The sequence below is a fragment of the Peromyscus californicus genome, unplaced genomic scaffold (genome assembly GCF_007827085.1).
Source record: "Peromyscus californicus insignis strain IS unplaced genomic scaffold, ASM782708v3 Scaffold_22__1_contigs__length_63687245, whole genome shotgun sequence".
Lineage (NCBI taxonomy): Eukaryota > Metazoa > Chordata > Mammalia > Rodentia > Cricetidae > Peromyscus > Peromyscus californicus.
The window spans coordinates 15,547,835-15,566,842 of NW_026294525.1; the positions used below are offsets into that span (position 1 = coordinate 15,547,835).

General features: G+C 48.0%; 1 non-coding gene across 1 annotated transcript; it reads right to left on the reverse strand.

The window, feature by feature from the left end:
* Positions 1–18,095: 18,095 nt before the first annotated feature.
* Positions 18,096–18,231, reverse strand: LOC128118812 (U8 small nucleolar RNA). The gene has a single exon (XR_008221337.1). It is a non-coding gene; the product is annotated as a U8 small nucleolar RNA (small nucleolar RNA).
* Positions 18,232–19,008: the final 777 nt, after the last annotated feature.

Sequence of the window (19,008 nt, forward strand, 5' to 3'; positions counted from 1 at the left end):
CCCATCCTAACACAGATTCCCCTTCTCCTCAAATGACACCTGCACCGTGACTTGCTGTTGTTTTCCTGCCTGAGTCAGAAAGCAGCCGCTTTAACTTTTCTTCCCCGCTCTTCATAAAGGCTCTCTCTGTGAAAACAAGTGTCTGGTATGGTTTGCGCCTAATCTGGGGTCTGGGAGGAAGCCCCCACTGTTTGGGGGGGTCTCCTTCCCTAGGCACCCCACATGAATGGCTAGGGGTCCAGATCTGGTTTTCCTTGGGTCCGAAGTTGGAAGTAGAGACCGAGGCACCGAACTTGGCTGTCACGGGTCAAGTCTCAGCAGTTGGAGCAGTTGGCCCAGAGCTTGCTGACTGGTTAGTTTTTGGCCTGTTCCTAGAGACAGTCTCACTGATCACAGGCAGCTGCGAGAGGCATTGATTGCAGATACGAGGCTGGTTTTCTGGGCAGGTGGGTAGAGGTTGTGGGCCAGTGTCCTATTTCTACATGTAATCTGACTGTTGTGTGGCTAACACTCAGTCTTTCAAGTGAACTAGGTGAAGAAGTATTAGTAAGTATTTTCACTATATTTGATTTAAGTTAGTGTGCGTTGGCACATGTGGAGATCAGAGGAAAAGTCGTGGGAGTCACTTGTCTCCTTCTCCCATGTGAGTCACCAGGTCCTTGGGCATCAGGCACCGTCATCCACTAAGCCGTCTCGTTGGCCAACAGTCCTCTCTTTATTATTATTACTTGGTTTTTTGAGACAGGGATTTTCTCTGTGTAGCCCTGGCTGTCCTGGAACTCTGTAGTCCAGGTTGGCCTCAAACTCAGAGATCTGCCTGCCTCTGCCTCCCGAGTGCCGGGATTAAAGGTGTGTATCACCACCACCCGGCTTCTTTACTTATTTTTGATTATGTGGAAGCAGGGTCTCAGTGAGTTTCTCAGGCTGATGTTGAACTGTTTCTGCAGCCCAGGCATGACTTGAACTTGCTATCTTTTCCTCAGTCTCTGGTGCTACCAGGACCGGCTTAATTCAGTGGCTTTTTAACTTGGCCACAGAATAAAGTCCAGATTCATGGGCTTGTCCCCCAAATCTTGCAAAAATTCTCCTACCAAGATCCCGTGTTTCCAAAAAATGGAGCCGGTCACCTATCTCTCTGGCTTATGCTGCTTTCCTGACTACCTTTGATCCTGAACTTGGGGTTGTGTCTTAGTTAGGGTTTCTACTGCTGTGAAGAGACACCATGACCACTGTTATAAAGGGAAAAGGCAACTGTTTATAAGGAAAAACATTTGGGGCTGGAGAGTTTGACTCAACGGTTAAGAGCACCTGTTCCTCTTCCGGAGGACCATGGTTCGATTCCCAACACCCACATGGCAGCTCACAACTGTAACTTCAGTTCCAGGGGATGTAACACCTTCACACCAGTGCACATAAAATAAATTTAAATAAATTACTTAAAAAAAAACCCAAAAAACATTTAATTGGGGTGGCTTACATTTTCAGAGATTTAGCCCATTATCATCATGGTGAGACATGGTGGCATGCAGGCAGACATTGTGCTGGAGAAGTAGCCAAGTGTCCTACATCTTGACTTGCAGGCAACAGGAAGTGGTCTCTGATACTGGGTGTGGCTTGAGCAAATAGAAGACCTCAAAGCCCACCTCTACAGTGACACACTTCCTTCAACAAGACCACACCTCCTAATAGTGCCCCTCCCTTTGGGGGCCATTTTCTTTCAATCTACCACAGGTGCCTTCTACCCTCTTGTCTGGATAGGTGGCCACATGTCTCTTTCTTCAAGACCAGAGTTGACCAGTGGAGCTTCACACTGCCCAGAGCCCTTCTGGACCATGATGAGACGCCATGTAGCCTGTCTCATCATCCGTAGACCAGATTAATAATTATTATGTGGTAGGCTTGCAGATTTCGAGAGGAAAAATGCTCATGAAACATTACCAGCCTGCTGCTCTCTTTCTGGACACGGGTGGGCAGACAGGCATTTACCCTGTGTGAATTCATTGACCTGTGCATTCATGATTGTATACTTTTCAATGTTGATGCTTATTAAACTTAAGGAATAACCAGGTGTGGTGGCTCATGACTGTAATCTCAGCATTTGGAAGACTGAGGCAGGAGGATCACTAAGAGTTTGAGGCCAGGTTCGGCTACGTATTGAGTCCCAGGTCAGCCTAAAGCAGTGGTTCTCAACCTTCCTAATGCTGTAAAATTCAGTTCCTCAAGTTGCAGTGACCTCCAAACATAAAATTATTTCATGGCTACTTCATAACTGTAATTTTACTACTGTTATGAATCATAAATATCTGATCTGCAGGATATCTGATCTGTAACCCCTATGGGGGTCATGACTCACAGGTTGAGAACCACTGGCCTAAGGCTAAGGCGTGAGACCCTTAAGAAGATATTGAAGAGTGTCATATATTTGAAAGGATTTTCCAAGAGCGATCAGAATTGTTTATTTATCTGATGCAGACGGTCAGTTTTAATTGTCAACTTGACACAACCTGGGAAGAGAGTCTCAATGAGAGACTGTCTAGATCAGGATGGCCTGTGGGCGTGTCTTTGGGGCATTGTTTTGATTGCCTTAATTGATGTGGAAAGACTGAGTCTCAAAGTGGGTGGTACCATTTCCTGGTTTGGAGCCTTGGACTGTATAAGCGTAGAGAAAGCTAGGATGTATACATTCATTTCTTCTTCTCTTGATGTGGACATGATGTTTTAAGTTCCTGACGTCTTGTCTTCCATGCTCTGTGATGGACTGTAATCTGCAAGCTAAGGTAATCCCTGTTTACCCTTAGCTGCTTTTTGTCAAGTTTTTTTTTTTTTTCAAGTTGTGGCAACAGAAATAAAATTAGAACAGTTATGGACTGAGCTGTCCTCCGTAAAGATATGCTGACATCTTAAGTCCCTGCACCCTGTTTGAAAGTAGGATCTTTGCACACAGCATTGGATTATGAGGTCATTAGGGCGAGTTCGAATCCCAGATGACGGGAGTCTTTATCTGAAGAGAGGAGACACATAGCTAAGGCGATTGCCATGTAAATAACTGGTACAAGAGGGAAGGCAGCCTGTGGCCTGGGTGGCAGCAGAGAACAGAGTAGCTGCCAGCCAAGAAATGCAAGAAAGAGCCGGCCACTGATGACACCTTTGTGTCCAATTTCCGGACACAAGGACCGTGGGGGCTCCAGCACCAACAGAGCAGTACTGTTGTTTTAGTTGGTGGAACATGGTACCAGCAGCCCTAGGCCATGATTCTACCAAGATCCCTGCCCAGCCTCCAAGTCCTCATTAGTTAAATGGCAACAGGAAAGGCAGCTTGTCTTACAATGTCACCTTGACTTATATACTTCAACTGTTGACCTGTTACCAATGTCTGCTTGGTGACTGTCTCCATCCCAGACACTTCCGGCCTCATAGCTCTCCTCAGAGATATCCCTGCCACTGAGCCCCTGACATGCTCTCCCATACTCTGCTTTTCTCGTTTTTGCTGGTCCCTCTTTCCATACCCAGGTGGCCTGAGTGCAGAGCCTGGGGGCTCTGTGAGACCCAGGAAATAGGCCAGGGAGCTCTGATAACCCTCCAAACCCCCATCCCATCCAGAGATCCCCAAGCTTAGGGCTCTCTAGCCAGAAAATATAGGAAAGGCTTTCTGAACTTCCAAGTACTGGACTTGACCTTCAAGTCTAGTGTGTAGATAAGGCCGACTGAAACAGTCAGTAGGCTGGAAACGCATGGAGAGCCATCATAAATCAATCCATTCCGTTTTCTTCCCACTGAAACTCAGGAATGTCTTGTGAGGACTCTTGCTGAGGTAGGAGAATGAGAATGAGAGAGTTGACTTTCAAAAAAAAAAAAAAAACAAACTTGTAAATCAGTGTGTCCTTGTGATTCGTGCCCAAGGCAGTTGCTGCTGTGTGGAAACTCCTCTGGGCGCTGGTGCCCCTCTGGCTGCAAATGGTCAGCTTCTGTGGGTTGAGGGCCTGTTCTAGAGAGGGAGGAGATGTATGGGAAGTTGTCTCCAAGGTCAACAAGGACAACTGAGTCTTTCCTCTGACCTCTTTAGAAAGAAAGACCCCTGGGACCTGAGTGCTAAATCCCTTACAGTCCCACGGATCCTTGATCCTATGTGTGTTTCTGCTCACTGGTTCCTCTGTCCTCAACCAACAGCTGAACACCTAGACTCCATTGCTTCAGTGTGGGTGCCCCATGAGAGTTACAGACACTTGTGAGCTGCCATTTGGTGCTGGGAATTGAACCTAGATCCTCTGGAAGAGTTGTCAGTGCTCTTAACTGCTGAGCCATCTCTCCAGCCCCATAAAAAGTATATCTGTAATGATAAGAAGAAGTAAACAAAGGCCTCCTATTTGGGGGAAGAATGCACCTCAGGACTGGTGGAAGCTGCAAGGCCATGTTGCTTTGTCACGTGCAGGATGGATTTCGGAAGACAGACTGATTCAGCCACAGGAGGGCCTGGCTCCTGGGATGTCAAAAGGAGACACCAGGGACTGGAGTGACATGGTCCAGAAAACAGGACTTCTCAGAGTCCTCTGCATGCTGACATCATTGTGAATCTCCTAGAGGCTGATAAAAATCCCTTTCATCCTATTCGATCACAGAGTCAGGGACACATACAGTTTCGTACCGACGTTGAGGAATTTGGGAATACTGTTTGACAAAAAAACAGCAAGGAGCAAAATGACCCGGAAATGACACGGGAACCCCTGTTTTCAGTTTTTGTAGTGGTGAGGAGTACTAGCTACTCTCCCTGAAGATGAGCAACGGGGAGCCGTACATCAAACCGAGCATGAGCAAACAGGAGTCAGTGTTCTAAGGCAGTGTGAGCCAGTGTGGGCAAGGATCCTGATCGGAGTGCTGGGCTTTAGAAGATGGTGGGCGTGTTAAAGGGGCTCCTGGGTAAAGTGGCAGTCAACAATTACATGAGACTATAGCGGAGAGGAAGCACCCGGTGGATGAAATGTCACCAAACATCTGACCAAGACCTCTGTCCAAATGAGTAGAGTACGGTAGAGAAGCCTCTAGGTGGGAGGGGGTAGTTCAGCAGTACAGCACTTCCCGGGTATGTGTAAAGTCCGGGTTCCATCCACACTATGACACACACACACACACACACACACACACACACACACACACACACACACACGGAAAATAAGTCTTATGCTCACTGTCATTTCCTGGTGACAGAATTGTTCACCCTGACGTTCAGGGGGGCCTCCCAGATCACCCTTTGCAAACTGCTGCTTCCTTATCAGGGGGCGTATCCGTTTCCTCTCTTTCCTGCTCGAACTGACCACAGTAGTAAAGACGCGGAACTTTCAGGCTGGGCACGATGGCATGAGTCTGTAATTCTAGTCCTTGGGAGATAAAGCAGGAGATCAGGAGTTCAAGGCCATCCTTAGTTATATAGTGAGTTTAAGGCCAGTCTGGGTTACACAAACCCTGCCTCAAACCAACCAACCAAACAAACAAACAAAAAAACCAGTTGAAAATGTATGCATAGGGATTCCCCCTCCCCCCTCCTCTTCTGCCCTTTAGGAATCAAGTGTACACAGACAGAGGCTGGATGCCATTTCTCTCCCTGTGCAGGACACAGGGGGCCCTTTCCTGAAAGGAATGTAAGGGGACATCCTGCCCTGATCGGAAACTCCTGTATTTCCGCTTCCTGCCCCTTGGTCGAACACCCGCTGCTCCTGGCCAGAGAGTCCTGGCCCTTGCTGCCTCCCTCCTTCCTGTTATCCCTTCTACTCTTTGCTGTCCTTCCTGTCTCTATGGGCCAGGGGATGTTAGTAGGAAGGACAGCCTGAGGTGCCTTTGCAAAAGAGATGGATCGTTTTCTCTGGCTCTCACTCCGCTTCTCGCCTCCCTCCACGGCAGCTGTCCACTCGGGCCCAGAGACCCCAGCAGCCCCGCAGGGCTAGACCTGTCCCACTATAGCCTGAGAGCACAGGGGTGCACTCTGCCCTGTACCTTGTTCCCTCAAGCTCCTCCTTCTCCTCCTTCTCCTCCTCCTCCTCCTCCTCCTCCTCCTCCTCCTCCTCCTCCTCCTCGCCTCGGATCTCCATATTCTAGACTGCAAGAAATTCAGGTCATGTGGGTGGGTGGGGAGGGGGATGGGCAACAGGAGCGGGGCAGCAGGGAAGGGGAGGGGAGTGGATTGAGAAGGCCAGGGAGAACTAAGCATGTATGAGAAGGCCATAACAAAACCCTTTGCTTTTGGATGGGGACTTTGACAACAGCAAAGCCCGTATAGTGTGGCTCTCTCTCTTGGGAAAGCTTGTCCACCTGGTCTCCTGGCTCGATACCCAACAGTCTGCTGTGCTTGGGGCACAGAAATTTGCATCGTTTGCAACCCAGGTGATCCTGAGGCAGAGTCCCTGGCAGCTGGTTGACACCAATTTCATACGGAATAAGCCGGCTCTGATGTCTCCCTCCCTCCCTGGCCCAATCTAAGCCCCCGTGATTTTACAGCCTTCACATCGTGCTCATACGGCCTTCTCTCTTCATTCCCAGGGCAACTGGTTGGGTCAAGTCAGACTCCCCTGTTTGATGATTATACCTAGCATGTCTGAGGAAATAAACCTTTGGGCATGTCTGTGAGGGCTTTCCTAGATTAGTTGATTCAGGTGGGAAGACCCACCTCAAAGGTAGCTGGAACCATTCCGTGGGTGGGGGTCTCAGACCAAAATAAATAAATAAATAAATAAATTAATTAATTAATTAATTAAAAAAAAAGGAGAAAGCAAGCTGCATGCCAGCATCCATCCGGGCTTCCTGCAGGTGCAATGTGACCGGCCGCCTCACTTCTGCCCCCATGCCTGCCCCTCCATGGCGGACTGTGAGTCAAGGTAAGTGTCTCTTTCTTCCTAAAGCTGTTTTTGTCATGGTAGTTGCTATAGTAACAAGACATTGAGCCTCTAGGTGCAGTGGCTGCCTCGGCTGGAGTTTTCCCCATCTTGAGTGATGTCAGGTGAGTTTTAAGGACTGACCTTTTTTTTTTTTTGGTTTTTCGAGACAGGGTTTCTCTGTGTAGCTTTGCGCCTTTCCTGGAACTCACTTGGAAGTCCAGGCTGGCCTCGAACTCACAGAGATCCGCCTGGCTCTGCCTCCCGAGTGCTGGGATTAAAGGCGTGCGCCACCACCGCCCAGCTAAGGACTGACCTTTTGTACGTTGACAAAACAATGGTCACAGCCATGTTATAGTTCAAATCCCGACTTTCTCCTATGGCTCTGGTTTGTGGGTTGGTACTAAGGGGAGGTGGTGGAACTTTGGAAAGATGGGGCTTGGTGGAGGTCCTCCAGTCATTGCAGTGTGCCGCAAATGAGTTTGTGGGGCGCCTGGCCTGTCTTTTTTGTCTTTGTTCCCCGGCTCACACACTTCCATCATGCTGGGTTGGTTGCCACAGGTCCGAAGCAACCAGCTCAATGGTTTCTGGACTTTTGGAACCATTGAAATGCTGAGCTCAAAAAACTTTTTTTTTTTCTTTCTGTAAATTCATTGTTTCGGGTATCTTGCAGTAGTTACAGAAAACTGATGAACAGAAGGAATTAGGCAAGCCTTGGCCAAGAGCAGCATGACATCGTAGACTCGCTTGCCAGCCCTGTTCTCTGGCCACCTGGACCCGAGTCTGGACTCTGCCACATTCTGGACAAGTGGCTTAAACTTCCTGCACATCAGTTCCCGCGTGTGTGAAGAGGACACTGACAACAACTTCTTTCTTAGGGGCTGTGGAGTAAGTGAGTAAGTGTGCCAGGTTTGTGGCACATGCCTGGTTAGTGCTGGTTAGTTTTTGTCAACCTGACGCAAGCTGGGGACCTCACCTGAGGAACTGCCTCCATCAGACTGGCCAGTAGGCAAATCTGCGGGACATTTTCTTGATTGACGTGGGAGGGCCCTGGCCACTGTGGGTGGTGCCATCCCTGGGCAGGTGGTCCTGGGTGGTATAAGAAAGCAGGCTGAGAGAGCCATGATGAGCAAGCCAGGAAGTTTACTGGTCTTTATTTCATTCAGTTCCTACTTCCAAACTTCTGCCCTGCTTGAGTTCTGCCTTGCTTCCCCTTAGTGACTGACTATGAACTGGATGTGTAAGCCAAATAAACCCTTTTATCTCCAAGTTGCTTTTGGTTATGGTGTTTATCACAGCAATAAAAAGGGAATTGGACCACGCCCCCAAAAATCTTACTGGCAGTCGATGCTATGGCCCCAGAGCTACATCTGTCACTGGGGACCTTCATGGATGGGTCATACGCATGAAGATGCGGTTCCACTTGGCCCAGTCTATCAGGAGCCTCTGAGGTACCATGTGTGGGTTGATTTCCCTGTCTCTGGGATTTGGTCTGCTGCAGGGAAACATCTGCAGCATTCAGACCAGCTGGAGGCAGCTTTAGGTTTGGACAATGGCCATTCTCACGTATCATCCCAACTAGAGCAATCCTGGCCTTCAACTTGGGACAAAAAAGAAAAGAAATACAGTGGTAGGGGTCATCTGGTGAGGAAGACGCTGCAGAAAATGAATGACCTCCCTTGTCAGATAGGAGTTTGGAGAGTAGGGCTTTGGCATTAAGCTCGCCCTTAGGGACTCCGATGTTCCACACAGCTCTTTGTCGGTCAGTAGTCACTGATGGATTGGTGTGTAGCGCTTTGTGCATGTTTCTTCTCCCACGCAGATGGCGAACATGACTTTGACAGCAGAAATCCCAGTCAGTGGATAAGCAGCAGAGAATGCTTGCAGCTGGCTTGGCTGCAGCGCCCCATTTTCTACCTTTTGGGTTTAACCAAACATCTCTTCCTTGAGACAGGAACTTCGAGAGGCAGCGTATTCAGCATGTAAACTCTGGGGGCTGGTGGTCAAAGATAGAGGAGGGACCCTGGGCATCTTCGGAGTCACTCTGTGACTTCTAAAGCTACTTTAGGTATGGGAGCTTCCCAACCGCAGGGTTCCTCCTCATCCTCCCCGGTATGAAAGAAATGGCTGGTGCTAAAGGGTGTGTGACAGCTAAGTCCTTTCCCCTGCGGCCCTGGAAGGGCTGTCTCTGCTAGGCACAGAGCTGAGTACTGGGGGTACAGCTGTGAGGAGTCAGACACTCTTCGAGTTCTGCCGTTGGTACCACCCTCAACAGGAAGAGATGGGCATAAAACAACCCTCCACACCAGTACCGGTACGGCAGATCTGGGCCTCCTGTCTTCCTGACAGCACTCTCCTTGAGACATGTTTTGGTTTTTCGAGACAGGGTTTCTCTGTGTAGTTTTGGTGCCTGTCCTGGATCTCGCTCTGTAGACCAGGCTGGCCTCAAAGTCACAGAGATCCGCCTGGCTCTGCCTCCCGAGTGCTGGGATTAAAGGCGTGTGCCACCACCAGCCTTGAGACATGGATTTTGAGGCCAGGTCCAGGGACTTGCTGCCTGCAGAAGAGATTGGTGACATAATTCCTGGCTTGCTGACCTGGAAGGCAGTGCGACCCTGAAGCCGGGATGGATGTCTAGAAGTCTGTACCTCTTCCAAGGTCCGTGTCCTGGCTGATAATCCTTAATCAATCCTGGTTGTCACTTCTTGAGGAAGCCTTTCCTGCCTGTCAAGGTCTGAGAGGGCTGCATGGCCTGGTACCCTTTGGGTCCCCTCACCACCCTGTCGCTTCCCCGAACACACAGTGCCCTAATTACCAGCTTCCTGCTGGCCTGCCAGCTCCTTGAGTGTCATTAGGCAGGTCAGAGGGTGTCTGTGAGGTTCCACCCTGAATTCATCTTAGCCCAGTGCCTGGCGCATGACAACTCATCCTGAATGCAACATCTCCAGGAGAGGATGGGGCATGGATACATACCTGGGACTCTAGCTACGAGGGAGGCTGAGGCACGATGATTGAGTTTGGGGTCAGCCTGTGCTGGCTATAGCATGTGCTATCGTGAGATGCCTGTCTCAAAGAAAAAGAGGCAGGGAGAGGAAAAACAGGGGAGGGGGAGGAAAGGAGGAGGAGGAGGGGGAGGAGGAGGAGGAGGAGGAGGGGGAGGAGGAGGAGGAGGAGGAGGAGGAGGAGGAGGAGGAAGCATTGGTTAAAGACAAAGACGAAGGTAGGAAAGATTCCATGATCACTCAGCTGCAACCCGGCTCTCAGCCACGCAGCGGGCCGGGAGACCTTGGCTTTTTTTTTCTTTTCTCAGTTTTTCCATTGATTTTCTATTTGACTTGGGGGCAATTTCATAGACGGTTTCTGCAGCTTCTTTCTTTCATCTTTGAAACGAGTCTAATTATAGACTCGTGGTAAAGTTCAAATTAAATAATGTGTATAAAATGCCGTAAAGATCCTTGCCAAAATAAACTATAAAGACGTTTACATTTAAAGCCCAGAATTAATGGATCTTAAAAAAAAAAAAAAGTGTGAGCCACGAGGCACACACTGTTTCTGTAACTGTTCCTTCCTACGATGGCTGCTCTCCAGACACAATGAATAGTGTCACTCCCCAGTGCTCATCCTCCCAGCAACCTCAGAGTGGGACTATTAGGAACTAGGGTCAATGTGGTGCTGGAGATGGTGTGAACCAAGATGAGGTTAAGCTGGAGTAAAGTGGTGTGCTTACACAAGGGGAGCAAACTACTTCAAGAAGGAAGGTTTAAGAAGGGAGGGGGGGATAAGAGAGCAGAAAGGGAGGAGGAGGTGGTAGCAAGGGCCAACCAACCAAAACGAAAGATGCGCCCAAAAGCCATAAGGATACCTGATCCTCGGTAAGCTAATTAAGAAACAAAATAAACAAAAAAATGGAGTTGAACAGAGGGTACAATGCATTGGTAGAGAGAGCTCTCACTGAAGCTATGGGCTGTTAAATGAAAATCGCAATGCTATGGGTTGGCTATCTCTCTATAAGTTGAGAAACCTAGAGTTCCCAAACCACACAGGCAATTGCCACTGTAATAATTGCCCACGAGAACAAGATGGTAAGACTCTGCTGCTGAAGATGCCACATACCTTGGTCACAGGATATAGAAAACCAAACTGGACCGGGCCGTGGTGGTGCACGCCTTTAATCCCAGCACTCGGGAGGCAGAGCCAGGCAGATCTCTGTGAGTTCAAGGCCAGCCTGGTCTACAGAGTGAGATCCAGGACAGGCACCAAAAGTACACAGAGAAACCCTGTCTCGAAAAACCAAAAAAAGAAAGAAAGAAAGAAAGAAAGAAAGAAAGAAAGAAAGAAAGAAAGAAAGAAAACCAAACTGGAACTAAGCTGGAAGCTTCCCTCCTGCTTAGCCAGCCCTCCCAGTGCCTGAAGGAGAATTATCATTAATGATCTTACTCAGCTGTGGACTCTGTGCACCACAATACCAACTGGCATGGCAAGATATAGCCACTGGTGCCATCGAGGCAAGTCTGTCATGGGGATACCTAACCTCTTACTTAGTGGAGTTGACGTCTGCTCTCCTAGGGGGGGCATTTACACCATTTGCTACTGTAAACTCAATCAGGAGTCCGTGGCTGGGCAGGTCACAAGTCCTAGCAGGTAAATTACCCATGTTGTTTTGCTAAATGGACATGATGTGCCCATCAAATTGCCTTCCAAGTTTTTGGTGGGATACGGTAGTCAATAAAAGGTAGCGAGACAAGCAGGTCACAGAGGAAGAAGGCTGGCTTAGAGGAGGACCATGTCAGCTAGGAAGGGCGATTTCTGACCCACAGAGAGCTTCACGTTTCACAACTACGGCGTATCCCTTCCCCTCGTCCCTGCCATTTTGTGGAGCCGGGGGCACGTTGGTTACTTTTCTGTTGCTGTGATAAAACACCATGAGCCAACAGTGGCTTATGGAAGAGAGAGTTTATTTGGGCTTACGGTTCCAGAGGGAGAGTTTATAGTGGCCAGGGGGGCATTGGCAACAGGCAGCCAGAAAAGGAAGGTCACTTCTTCAACCACACACGGAAAGCAGAGTGTGAACTGGAAGTGGGGTGCAAGGCCCACCCCTCATGAAGTACTTCCTCCAGCAAAGCTGCACCTTCAAAAGGCTCTACTACCATCGCTAATAGTGCCACTGACAAGAGACCACGGGTTTGAAGACACAGTCCCCACAAGGGACATTTCTCATTCACACTACCACAGGGTGGAACCCAGGGATGCGTACATCCCAGGCAAGCACATTACTTCTGAACTACAGCTCCAGACACTGGTTTTGTAAAATAGCTATGTAGGTCAGGATGGCCTGGAGCTTGATGTTTGAAATTCTCCAGCTTTTTTTTCCTCAATACTGGGATTAGAGTTGCACACCACTCTACAGGTGTTTCAATGTCCTTTTACCAACTTCCCAGTAACTCCCCGATGGTCTGTGTGAATTATCAATGGAAAAAAATTTACAGTCTTAGTATGTGGCATGCTTAGCGGTGACCTGTGAGTCCTCAGCTTGTATTCTGATGCCACATAGGCTGTAAACCTGCTTGTCTCTCTTGGAGGAAATTGACTTGTACCTCTTTTAATGGCCATTGCTGTTATTGTCATGTGAGATTTGAGTGTGGTCTTCAGGCTCTTAGGCCACTTCAAAGAAGAACAGGGAGCCTGGAAGAGCCAGGTAGGGCTTGGGAGAAGAAAGGGCCTGACTCTGGGCTCCTATATTGCGTTGCCTCAAGACCCTTCCATGTCTGGCTTCCTTGAGCAGAAGAAAGTGGGTGGAGGTGAGGAATGGCGATAGATAACCCAGTAGACAGTTGGTCCCTAGCCAAGCTTACAGGAGTGAAGACATTAGGTTTCCATTAAAATAGTACATGGGGTGCTTACCACCAACTCCCCAGAGAAGACTGTGGGCCACCTGCTCCTCCCACTCAGAGAGGGTAGAGATGACTTCTGAGCGCTTTGCTCCAGCGTCCTGTGTGTGGTGACTGCTGTGTCTCCAGGCCCTGCCCGTCTATGATTGCATGCATTTTGGCTGCGGAGGATTCTCCATTTGCCAGCAGGAAAAAGGAAAAGGAAGAGGAAAAAGCATGAGAACCAGGTCAGTGACTTGCCGACTTGCCTCAGGCTAATTCTTTTAACTAGGTGAGCAAAGAGTCAGGGGAAGCTGAGAGAGTTCCAGAAACCTGTAGAATCAATCTACACTGAACATGACTCCTCTGTGGATCTTCTGTGCAGGGAACACTGTTAATCTCTAAGTTTCACATCTGTGTTTTCCACCAACCTGGGTCAAAATATTCAGAAAAAAAAAAAAAAAAAAAGGTTTTGAACATGACCAGGTTTTGTTCGTATTAATTCTTACACAACCCAGCAAACAGTTATTTACATATCATTTACATTGTGTTGTCTTCCAAGTATTCCAGAGACGGTTCAAGATTCAACATATATAGGTTACATGCAAATACTTTACCATTTATAGGACAGACTTGAGCATCCAAGGAGTTTGAGATGTGGTGTCCTGAACCTAGTTCCTTTTGGCTACAGAGGAACAACCACATTCATTTGCTAGGGCTGCCTTAATATATTTTCGCACACCAGATGACTTAAATGACATATATGTGCTGTCTTACGGTTTTAGCAGCTGAGAATCTGATGTCCTGGTGTCAGCAGGGGTGGCTCCTTTTCAGGGATCTGAGGGAGAAGGGTCAGGCCCGGGCTCTCTCCTGGGGTTCTCCTGACCTTCACCTTGCATTGTTCCACCTCATCTGCATGCATGCCTGTGGGCAGACATCCCTTTTCTGTCAGGAAGCTAGTCTTACTGGATTGGGGGCCATCCGAATGACCTCATCTTGATTCAACCTGTACAGATAGCACGGATTTAGGGCACGCTGGAAAACACAGGCTGCCTGGATGTGCTTGGCAATCACATCGTAACCAGGCTGGAAGAGATTTTAGGTGGGCTCTAATCTAACAGGGCTAGAGCTTTTATAAGAAAAGACAGAGATAGAGAAGGGAAAAATGAGCCAAGAGACAAAGGCTGGGGTGATGAGGTGGAAGTCAAGGGGCTGCTGGAAGCTGGAAGAGGAAAAGGAGTTTCCCATGAGGGTTCAGAGGAAGTGTGCTCCTGGTTTGTCCCTGTCTCTGTGAGAGAATATGTTCCTGTTGCTGTCACAAACCACACAGTTTGTGATTTTTTTTTTTTCCGAGACAGGGTTTCTCTGTAGCTTTGGAGCCCATTCTGGAACTTGCTCTGTAGTCCAGGCTGGCCTCGAACTCACAGAGATTTGCCTGTCTCTGCCTCCCGAGTGCTGGGATTGAAGGCGTGTGCCACTGCCACCACCACCTGGCTTTGTGATGCTTTCTTATAGCAGCTGCCTTAGGAAACAAAAACGTTCTTGCTTCCTATGTGAAAACTAAGACCATTCTTTGTGTATACCCTCAAATTTCTTCACCCTTCCTCTGAGGATTCCAACCTAGACCACCCCAACTTGTCTAATCCACACAAGTCCTTTATAAGTCTGTGACTTATAAAAGGTGTTTTCCTTGGTGTTCAGGGTTAAGTCTCCATGTACACTTTCAAGTGGTCCTTTACCTCTCGGTCTACCCCCCTCATCAGGCTTATTCCCCAGTTCATGAATGTCATGTCTTCATAGCCTCTTCCACTGTGCCCTGCCCTGGTTAGGTTTGTCTTGTCAACCTGATGTAAGCTAGAGTCATTTGGGAAGAGAGAGCTTCAGATTGGGGAATTGCCTCTCTCAGTTTGGGATGTAGGTAAGCCTGTCAGGGGGACTTCCTTAATTAATGATTGACATGGGAGGGCCCAGTCCATTGTAGGTGGTTCTATCCCTGGGCAGATGGTCCTGGGCTGTAATCAGAAAGCATGCTGAGCAGGTGATGGAGAGCAAGTCAGTAAGCAACATTCTCTGTGGTCTCTGCTTCAGAGCCTACCTCCAGGTTCCTGGCCTGCTTGAGTTCCTGCCCTGACTTCCCTGTTTGATGGACTGTGATGGGGGTGTGAACTGAGCAAACCCTTTCCTTCCAAAGTAGCTTTTGGTCATGGCATTTATCGCAGTAATAGAAAACGAAACCAGGGCAAGCTCCGTCCTATACCCCCAGTTGTCTGCCGCTGTCACTCCACCAAGCGGCTCTTATATTGCTTACTGCTTGGTGGAGTGATTTAAGTCTCTGTGTTTACTTGGTTGGGTCTGAGTGGCTGTGGGACTGGCGGGTGACAGAGATTTGTCCTGACTGTGGGCCAGGCAGGAAAACTCTAGCTACTGGAGGGCCAAGGACATATAGAGAGACACAGGAAGTAGTAGGGAAGGGCTTAGAAAGACGGACAGCCCTTTGGATGGAGGAAGCAAACACAGAGGAGGTCATTGGTCACTTCTCCACTGCTTCTCTCATCAATCAGGTTTTAACCTCATACACGACTCCCGAGTTTTTATTAACAAGAGAATAATTTAGATAATCATTACACCTTTCTGTCAGTGTTGTCTGTGGTTTTAGCCCTTTTCTTTTTAGGAAACTCTCATTCGCACCCTTAGACTGGATGTGAACTGTCACCAGGGCCATGATCACTCCAAAGGTGGCAGAGACCCCATCCACTCCTCTGTTTTGTTGTCTCCAAGCATTCCTGGCCTTGTGACAGTGGCCTCTGCCTCTCTCCCTTCACAGCTTTCTCCTCTGCCCAAGTCTCCAACATTCCTCCCATCTCTTGTGAGGATGCACAGTGAATGCAGGACAATCTGTAGCTTAATTGCATCTGCAGAGATCTTTTTCCACGTAAGGCCATATTCATCTGATTCCAGGTAGACGTATCTTTTGAGGGACCAATACTCAATCCACTCTTGGCACAGCACCGATCAAATGTCCCTCAGGGACCCTCTGCCGTAATCCGACATCCTTTGTCCTTGTCACTTATCAAATGGTTTGTCCTAAATCTTGTCTTCTTGGCCCATCTGCTCTCCCTTAGTTCATCCCCGGGGCGGCATCAGAAATGATCTTTCCACAATGTGAAACCGACCACATCACTCTGCCACTTAAAAAGCGTGTTTCTGAAGAGCTGCTCTGCAGCAGACCTCTAATGCTGAATATTTCATGAACTACATAGCAATGGAATCATCCCCCTGCTTTCAACTGCAGAGAATGCACTCAGTTTATAGAGTAACACAATTGAAATGCATTCATCTGATCCATGTCTGTTCATGCACCCCTAGACTCGGAAGGTCTAGTTAGTGAATTGCTGTATCAGGGTTCCAGACTCTACCTGGTTTTATTTAACTCAGTGGTTCTCAACCTTTCTAATGCTGCAGCCCTTTAATACAGTTCCTCCTGTTGTGGTGACCCCTCAACCATAAACTTATTTTTGTTGCTACTTTGTAACTGTAATTTTGCTACTATTATGGATCGTACTTTAAATATCTGATATGTGACCCCTGCACAAAGGTTCTTTGACACCCCAAAGGGGTCGCAATCCACAGATTGAGAATCACTAACCTAACTGGATGCAAGTTAAATATGCATACTTACTTAAAGTGAGTTTGGAGATGCCACAATTCCTCAGAGGAAACAGACTTCCACATGTTTAGACCCTTAGACCCCAGTATGAGAGGATATCTTTATGTTCCTCATACTTTGTCTCAAATGGAGAATTCCAGAGTCTCACGATACATGAGCTAACTAACACCAGAGCAAGAAGTGGTCAGTCTGAACTCAACCACAGTTCACTCCAGATGGTGCGAGCTTTACTAATGTACATTTACAACATCAAATCAGAAGGGACAATACTTAAGAAAGATACATCAATGACCCTTACAGGGTGGACCATTCAGAGCCGTGTGTGCTCAGCAAATACTCTACCAACTGAGCTATATCCCTAGGCCCAGTAAATCATATTTTAAAAAATCCAGTTGTCAAGATGATAATTAAGACACAAATCAGAAAGGCTCAAAGTTGGGCTGCTTATATAGTTCACTGGTAAAGCATTTGCCTGGCATACATACACGAGGCCCTGAGCTTGATATCCAGCTTTGCAAAGCTACAACCAAAAACAAAACCCCCAAATGACGTTATCACCAAATTGATTCTTTCTTGTTAGGTTTGCCTAAGACCACTCAGCCAGACTCCTGGCATGGTGCCCCCCCCCCCCACATCCCGCCCCCCACCTCCAGGATGGATTCTTTGTATGTGCCGTGGCAGCTTGGCTTCTCCGTTGAAGTCTCTTGAGATAACAAGTGATAGAAACATAACCCAAGTCTGGCAATAGCGTGTATTGGCTCAGGGACTGAAAAGTTTAGGGAACGGTTTGGTTTAGTCCCTGCTCGAATCCGGGGCTTCAAGAAATGTCATCAGGACACGGCTGCTCTCTCTATTTGTCACATTCCCGTCTCCTCTGCTGGCCTCGTTCTCGAGACGTCTCTCACCAGGTGGTACCCAGCAAGTGAAGTCTTATTTCTCAGGAACCCAGCAGCCTCAGAGACAAAACGCCTGTCTTTGGTCTCCATGGGGATGGATTCCAGGCCTTTCCAGGATGGCCAGACCTGTAGGCACTCAAGTCCCTTATAGCAAAGGATCACATATCCATATAACCTCTGATGTCCTCTCCAGCACTTTAAATTTTCAGATCCCAACATAGAGCGTGTGAATGCTACGCAAATAGTTCTTCTGTTGTATTGTTCAAGGAATGATAGCAAAGTCTGCACATGCTCAGTTCAGGTGCAATCATTTCTCAATCTTTTTGATCCATGGTTGTTTGAAACCCACCGAGATGAAATGCCCACTGACCTTCATTCTCCAAGCCCTGCCACCGCCAAAGTTTTAAGACTGGTGTAGACTAGCCCAGTTTGGGTGACATTTGGTATCGTTACCACAACGCTAGTTACTGCCGATCAAGCTTCTGTTTGGATCCAGTGATGGGTTTGTCCCTACCCGAGTCCCTCCAGGGTATAAATGTGGTTGCCCCAAGGATAACTATGGTATGGTTTCTAGAAAAAGAGGACTGGATGCTGGGCAGGCAGAATATCAATATACCTGAACATGAGTTGGCAATAAGCAGAAAAAAAAAACCAAACAAACAGAAAAGTGTTGTCTGTAATTTTACTGTTTGGTAGTCCAAAGGGACTTGATGAAATTCATATATGCATAAAAAGATAATGTGCATATGTGTATATATGTATATACAAGTTTATACACACATTTCTTTTTTCTTTTCACAGAAGAATCAGGTAAAAACCATCAGGATTTCTAAGTCCTGATTAGACAGAGTCATAATCACAGATGGAGGCAACCCTAGCCATTACGTTCTCATCTGACCTTCTCAAAAGGAGAAACGTGTAAGGATTGTTCCATGTGGTGTATACTTTGCTTTTTGCTGAAGGCACAGCTAGTGAGGTGTTAGTCTATATGAGGTGTGTGTTGGTTTGAGATGAGGCCCTCGCTAGCCTTGAACTTGCACTTCTCCTGCCTTGGCCTCCCGAATGCTGAGGTTACAGGCATGAGCCACCTTACCAGCTTCCCTATGAGATCAGGAATAGAGTCAGGATTGCTTGGGATGTATAGGCACCAGCATGCTTTAGGATTGGTGGGGTTCTCGTGCGCCTACACATACCTTGGCGAGTAGTTGCATCAGGGATCATAGCTGCATCCCCGGAACTCCTGGGGACCCTCTCTCAATAGCTGGAGTCCGTGGCAGGTTGGCAGAGCAAACTCTTTCCACTTCTAGGTTTGTTTGTTTTTTTTCTGCACCAGAAAGTGGCAGCCACTCAACATTGATTTAATGACTACAATTTGTCTGTTTCAAAGTTTAGAAGTGTGTTCTTTGGGGACCGGAGAGATGGCTCAGCAGTTAAGAGCAAGCCTTGCTCTTACAGAGAGGACCCAAGTTCAGTTTCTAGCAACCTCATTTGGGTGGTTCACGACTACCTGTAACCTCAGCTCCAGGGGATCTGATTTGTAGGTATGATGTGCTGGAACTCTAATCCAGGGCTTCCTGTGTGCAAGGCAGATGCTCTTCCAACTGCTCGACATCTCTGGTCTTTCCCTCCACACTTTTTTCTTGAAGATGGTGCATCAGTTCTGTCCTTCTCTAGAGAGGGAAGCGGGTGTTTAGAGATTGCCCAGCCTGTTCACCATG